Source organism: Sapajus apella, unplaced genomic scaffold, assembly GCF_009761245.1.
Source record: "Sapajus apella isolate SASKATOON/1434 unplaced genomic scaffold, GSC_monkey_1.0 scaffold53, whole genome shotgun sequence".
In the NCBI taxonomy this organism is placed as follows: Eukaryota; Metazoa; Chordata; class Mammalia; order Primates; family Cebidae; genus Sapajus; species Sapajus apella.
This window is the reverse complement of record NW_022436993.1, coordinates 574525-580524: the sequence shown is the minus strand read 5'-3', so window position 1 is coordinate 580524 and position 6000 is coordinate 574525. Positions and strand designations below refer to the sequence as shown.

Below are 6000 nucleotides of genomic sequence, written 5' to 3'. Positions count from 1 at the left end.
TGTCACGCCGCAGGCTGGTAACACGCCATTGCAAAATCGAGGGATTTCTTAATTGAATGTGTGGGAAAGGAGAGAAAATCATTTAGCATGCAGGCTTATTAACACTGTTTAGGTATGCTTTGGGGAGGTTCAATTGCCCTTGTGCTACTGGAAATAAAGAATAAATAGATATTCTTGCTAGTTTTTATTGCATTAGATCATGTTGTTTTAACCCAAGAACCTCAGGAAGTGCAGAGTAAATTGAAACAATCAAATAAAAAAAAATGCTTAAACTGAGTTGTAGTCGGTTGTGCCACAAACACTGAAGTTCAAGTTGACATTTCATCCTGAGCTCATAAAGTTATTAGTGGGGAACCCACAGCAGGAAGGAGGCACAGAGAGTGTATCGGACTTCAACATGCATGGTGTGACTCTTGTTACGTTAGAGGAAAATGAACCTCACTATGTAATAACCTAACTTTGTTGTGTTTATTCATTTTTTTTCTTTTTATATGTTTATTCATTTTCTTCTAAGTTCAAAGGTCAGTTCCAGGTAGGAGAGCAAATGTCCTTATATTTTTTCCAAATAGACCGTTTGCTTGGTGGGCCTCACCCAAGTGGAATGGAAGCACATTAGGGGCAACCCCCATCCTTGTCTTGGGATTGTGTCACTATCCAATGAGCGCACCGTGAGGGTGGAACTGCAAACGTCTATATAACACATCTGCATCAACAACAGCTTTGCTTTACCTTCGTGCAATTTTTGAAAAAAAGAAAAAAACAAAAGCATTGCATTAGGGGCAATTCCTACCCCTGCCTCCTCTCTCCCGTGCCCATAGCTGGGGCGGAGGGGGGGGGTGTGGAGAAAACTGCTCCTAGAGGGGCGGGGTCCTGTAGCCCAGCGGCCTCGCACCCCAAGTGCTGGTAGCACCTGGCATTATCTGCAGATTGTCAGCAACCCAGGGAACATGAGCAAAGAGTCGGAATCATTTCAGTTTAGAGTGAGTCATACCGAAATGCTGCCGGTAGAACACACCAAACACCAGTAATATAAGTGTATTTGGGGAGATAGGTATTCCAAAGCAGCTACGGTAGCCTTTAGGCACAACTGTGAGCAGGAGAAGTCTGTCTTCAGCTCCTCCCCCTTGTTCTTCCTTTGAGCGAATTCTCCTATTCACAGTCCCTTCTGCTGGTCTCATAGAATACTAGTAATGGATCTTTACAGCCTACCAAGTGGTTTTTAAAAATCAATTTAATTAATTAATTAATTTTTAGAGAATGTGCCCACTGGAGGTTGCAGAGCTAAGATCGCACCATTGCACTCCAGCCTGGTCAACAAGAGCAAAACTCTGTCTCAAAAAAAAAAAAAAGAGAGAGAGAGTGCCTCCCTCTGTCACCCAGGCTGGAGGGCAATGTTGCAATCATAGCTCACTGCACCCTTGAATTCCTGGGCTCAAGTGATCCTCCCACTTCAGCCTCCCAAGTAGCTAGGACCACAGGTGCACATCATCACTTTTTGCTAATTTTTTAATTTTTTGGTAGAGATGAGGTCTCACTATGTTGCCCAGGCTGGTCTTAAACTTCTGGGCTCAGGCAATTCTCCTGGCTCAGCCCCCCAAAGCGCTGGGGATTACAGGTGTGCTGTGAGCCACCACACTCAGCTGCAAATATGTAAATGTTAATCTTCAGGTTGGAACCTTGTCTTTTGGAGTTTAAGGTAATGAATATTGTAGCCTCTGAGTTTTCCTCACTCTTATTCCCAGAATTCTGAAATTTCTGCAGAACGTGGTGCATTTTCTTGTGCTACTATGTAAGATGAAGAATTACGTGTTGAAATTATTTTTTCACTGAAGAAGAGGCCTTTCACCAAAGCTACCCAACCACATTTAGGTGAGAAGGTAGTTGATGGAGTGCATAAAACCCAAGAATGGGGCCACGAGTGGTGGCTCACCCCTGTCATCCCAGCACTTTTGGAGGCCGAGGTGGGCATATCACCTGAGGTCAGGAGTTCAAGAGCAGCCTGGCCAACACAGTAAAACCCCATCTCTGTACTAAAAATACAAAAAAAATTAGCAGGTCATGGTGGTGGGCACCTGTAATCCCAGCTACTCAGGAGGCTGAGGCAGGAGACTCACTTGAACCCAGGAGGCGGAAGTTGCAGTGAGCCAGTATCATGCCACCACACTCCAGCCTAGGTGACAGAGTAAGACTCCATTTCAAAAAAAATTCAAGTGAGGACGATATCAAGGGAGAGTCATCCTGCTCTGGAGCACTCTTCGTCACGCATCAGGGCGGCCTCTGTCCTTTCTTCCTACCTCTGCTCAGCCACTACTGCCCTTCTGGGCTCATCTCTGTCTGCTGTTCAAGACCAACTATCCAACCTTCACATTGTCTAGCGGTCTTGAGCCCACAGCATTTCCCCTTTCTTCTCTCTTTAGAGTCTTGTCTCAGGGAAATAGGCTTGGGTGGATAGGGTTTTGATTGTAAGGCCAGAAAGCCCAATTGTCTCCATTCCTTGTGGCTTGGGAGACTCCCTCTGGTCAGAACTGATGCCCTATGCACCACCATCTCTCAGCATCACTGAGGAGGAATTCAGGACCCTGTGATGGGGGAGAATCTTGGATGAATGAACATGGTTTTTAATTCTCATTCAAAAGGCCTCGGTTGGCCGGGCGCAGTGGCTCACGCCTATAATCCCAGCAGTTTGGGAGGCTGAAGTGGGTGGATCGCTTGAGCCCGGGAGTTTGAGACCAGCCTGGACAACATGGCAAGACCCCATCTCTAAAAAGAGAAAAAGAAAGAAAACGAAAAATGATCAGAGATTTGAAAAATCAAAACTGAGAACTAAGTATCAAAATTTATCTTTGGACAATCCTATCCAGAGCGTCCTTCTCCAGCACATTGGATAGTGCAGAAAAATTGACACCACTGATGACAATGACTGAAATACAATGAAAATTAATTCACTATTTTACCAGACCTTTTCCACGCCATGTTCAAATGAGGAATAAGGGTTTCCAGATCAGGTTTCTACTGTGTTTTGCAATGGAACCAGAGAAAAATGGCCATCCGAATAACAGTTTTGCATGTGTTAAAATGATCTCTAATTAGCACCTCAAGAAGTAATTTTCTGGTTAGAAACAGTGCCCCAGGCTGGGCATGGTGGTTTACACCTGTAATCCCAGCACTTTGAGAGGCCAAGGCCGGCAGATCACCTGAGGCCAGGGGTTCAAAATCAGCCTAGCCAACATGGTGAAACCCCATTTCTACTAAAAGTACCAAAAAATTAGCTAGGCATGGTGGCACGTACCTGTAATCCCAGCTACTCAGGAGGCTAAGGCAGGAGAATCACTTGAACCGGGAGGCAGAGGTTGCAGTGAGTCGAGATGGCGCCACTGCACTCTAGCCTGGGTGACAGAGCAAGACTCCAACTCAAAAAAAAAAAAGTGCCCCAATAAACCAGAAGAATAGATTGAAGGGCAGCTTGGTAAAATACAGAGAACACAGAAGACTCAAAAGACCTGGGTGAGTCCGGGGTCCCCACGCCACCTCTTTGTAGCTCCATGACACTCATCCGTCTTCACCATGACACTTATCAAAGACTTGATTTGATTTTCTTTTCTCTGAAGATACGGTATTTGTATCATAGAATTGTCAGGAGAAATAAATGAAGAAAAGCGAAGCTCTCTGAAAACTGCACACACTCTGTCAATATTAGTTATCATCGAACAGTCTCTGTGAGACCAACCCTAGCAAACAAGTTATGTCGGAATCTGTTGCAGGTACTGGGTTAGGTGTCTGCCTGCAGGAGCTTCTTACTGCTGGAAGAGCAGGGTTCCAATCTCTTGGCAAGTCTTGCAAGAACTGGCCTCCCGCTCTAGGCCAAAGGTTCTCAAAGGGTGGTCCCCAGTCAGCAGCATCAGCATCATCTGAGAACTTACAAGACATGAAAGAGACACACTAGAGACTGGACAGGTGGCTGTTCAATTTTTTTTTTTTTTTTTTTTTTTGAGACAGAGTCTTACTTTGTCGCCCAGACTGGAGTGCAGTGGCGTGATCTTGGCTCACTGCAACTTCTGCCTCCCTGGTTCAAGCGATTCTCGTGCCTCAGCCTCCTGAGTAGCTGGGATTACAGGTATACATCACCATACCTGGTTAATTTTTGTATTTTCAGTAGAGACGGGATTTCGCCATGTTGGCCAGGCTGGTCTCAAACTCCTGACCTCAGGTGATCCGCCCGCCTCAGTCTACCAAAGTGCTGGGATTACAGGCATGAGCCACAGTGTCCCCTTTCTATTAATATTATTTAAAGATGTAAAAAATGCAGAGAACTTGAGAAAACAAGCCATGGAAGGAACCATTGATGGCTTATTGATACATCCTGCAGTGACTGTCCATCTGTTTCAGATATTTGTGGCCACAAAGAAAGCAGCTTGCCTCTACAAACTGGGAGAAATGAAGACAAGAGCTCCAACTACTGAAATTATTTTCAACCTTTCCCCAAATAACAATATTTCAGAGGCATTGAAAAAATGTGGTATCTCAGCAAATGACACTTCGGTTCTAATTGTTTATACTAATGAGGGAGAAAAACAAATCAAGGGTATCTAATATCTCAAGTAGAAGGTCAGCAGGTTTCTCTGAAAAATCTTCCTGAAATAATAAATATTACAAAATTCAAAAAGAAATATACACTCTCTCCACAAGAAGAATGTATTGGGAACATTACTGGATGGTATTTGTAGAATGTCAACAAAGGATGTTTTGCAAAAAGTCAGAAATACTAGCAGAAATTTTCGGCATTAAAGAAAACACTGGGCCTGTAATCCCAGCACTTTGGGAGGCCAAGGTGGGCCGATCACCTGAGCTCAGGCATTCAAGACCAGCCTGGACAACATGGCAAATCCCCATCTCTATAAAAATACAAAAAATTAGCCGGGTGTGGTGATGGTGCACCTGTGATCCCAGCTACTTGGGAGAATTTCTTGAACCTGGGAGGCGGAGGTTGCAGTGAGCCTAGATTGTGCTACTGCATTCCAGCCTGGGTGACAGACTGAAACTCCATCTCAAAAACAAAACAAAATAAATTGATTTTCCTTTGCTCATTAAAATGTTATTTTATTTTTATTTTTTGTAGTGACGGCATCTCGCTATGTTGCCAAGACTGGTCTCAAACTCCTGACCCCAAGCGATCCTCCCACCTCAGCCTCCCAATGCACTAGGATTATAGGCATGAGCCACCATGCCTTGCCCCTACCTCTTTTATTACTTAAAAGATAACCACTGTTACTAGTATTTGTTAGTGCCTTCTAGTTTTCTACTTCTACTCAAATATATTTTATTTTTATGTAATTGGAATAAAAATTGCAAACACTTCAAAAAGAAGAAGAAATACAAATTCTCAGGCCCTACCTCAACCCTACTAAATCATAAACTGTGGGATGGGACCCGTGGATCTGTTTTTCCAAACCCTCCAGATGATTCTAATGCATGCTGAAGTTGGAGAATCAGTGACCTAGGTCTTTGGAGCCTCTGCAAGAACCAAGAACAAGGCCCCCACTTTAATAGCCTTTTCATTATCTTGCATAGTGTGAGCACAAAAGAGGCTTCAAATCCTAGAGCCAGGAGGTACCTGAGAAGCCATTTCTCAGGTCAGTTTAATTTGTAGCTGAGGACGTGGCAACCCATGGGGCTAAGTGAAGTGTGACCCAGAGCCAGGCCAACAGCTGGTGTGAAGGCAACTCTCAGCCCAGGGCCCTTCCTGCTGTGTCCACTGCCTCTCTTTATCCAGAGCAAAAGCACCATGCGGCTGTGACTTGAACACAGCAGAGCTCAAAGGAGCAAGGTCAGGTGGAGAAGCTGGGTTTGGATAAACCCACTTAGTTCTAGTCCAGAAGGCAGGGTCCCAGGGGAAGTCACAGCTACCCTCCTTGTTCTTAGTCTTGTAAATTGCCTGATTAGTTCTTCCTGCCTGCTACAGACTAAACCAGTTCACTGAGACTGTGGTACTGCAGTAAAGAA

General features: G+C 44.6%; 1 non-coding gene and 1 pseudogene across 1 annotated transcript; both read left to right on the top strand.

The window, feature by feature from the left end:
- Window positions 1-624: 624 nt before the first annotated feature.
- Window positions 625-750, top strand: LOC116527283. Its single transcript, XR_004258473.1, has one exon. It is a non-coding gene; the product is annotated as a U4atac minor spliceosomal RNA (small nuclear RNA).
- Window positions 751-4251: 3501 nt separating this feature from the next.
- Window positions 4252-4785, top strand: LOC116527192 (annotated as a pseudogene).
- The last annotated feature ends 1215 nt before the right edge of the window (window positions 4786-6000 follow it).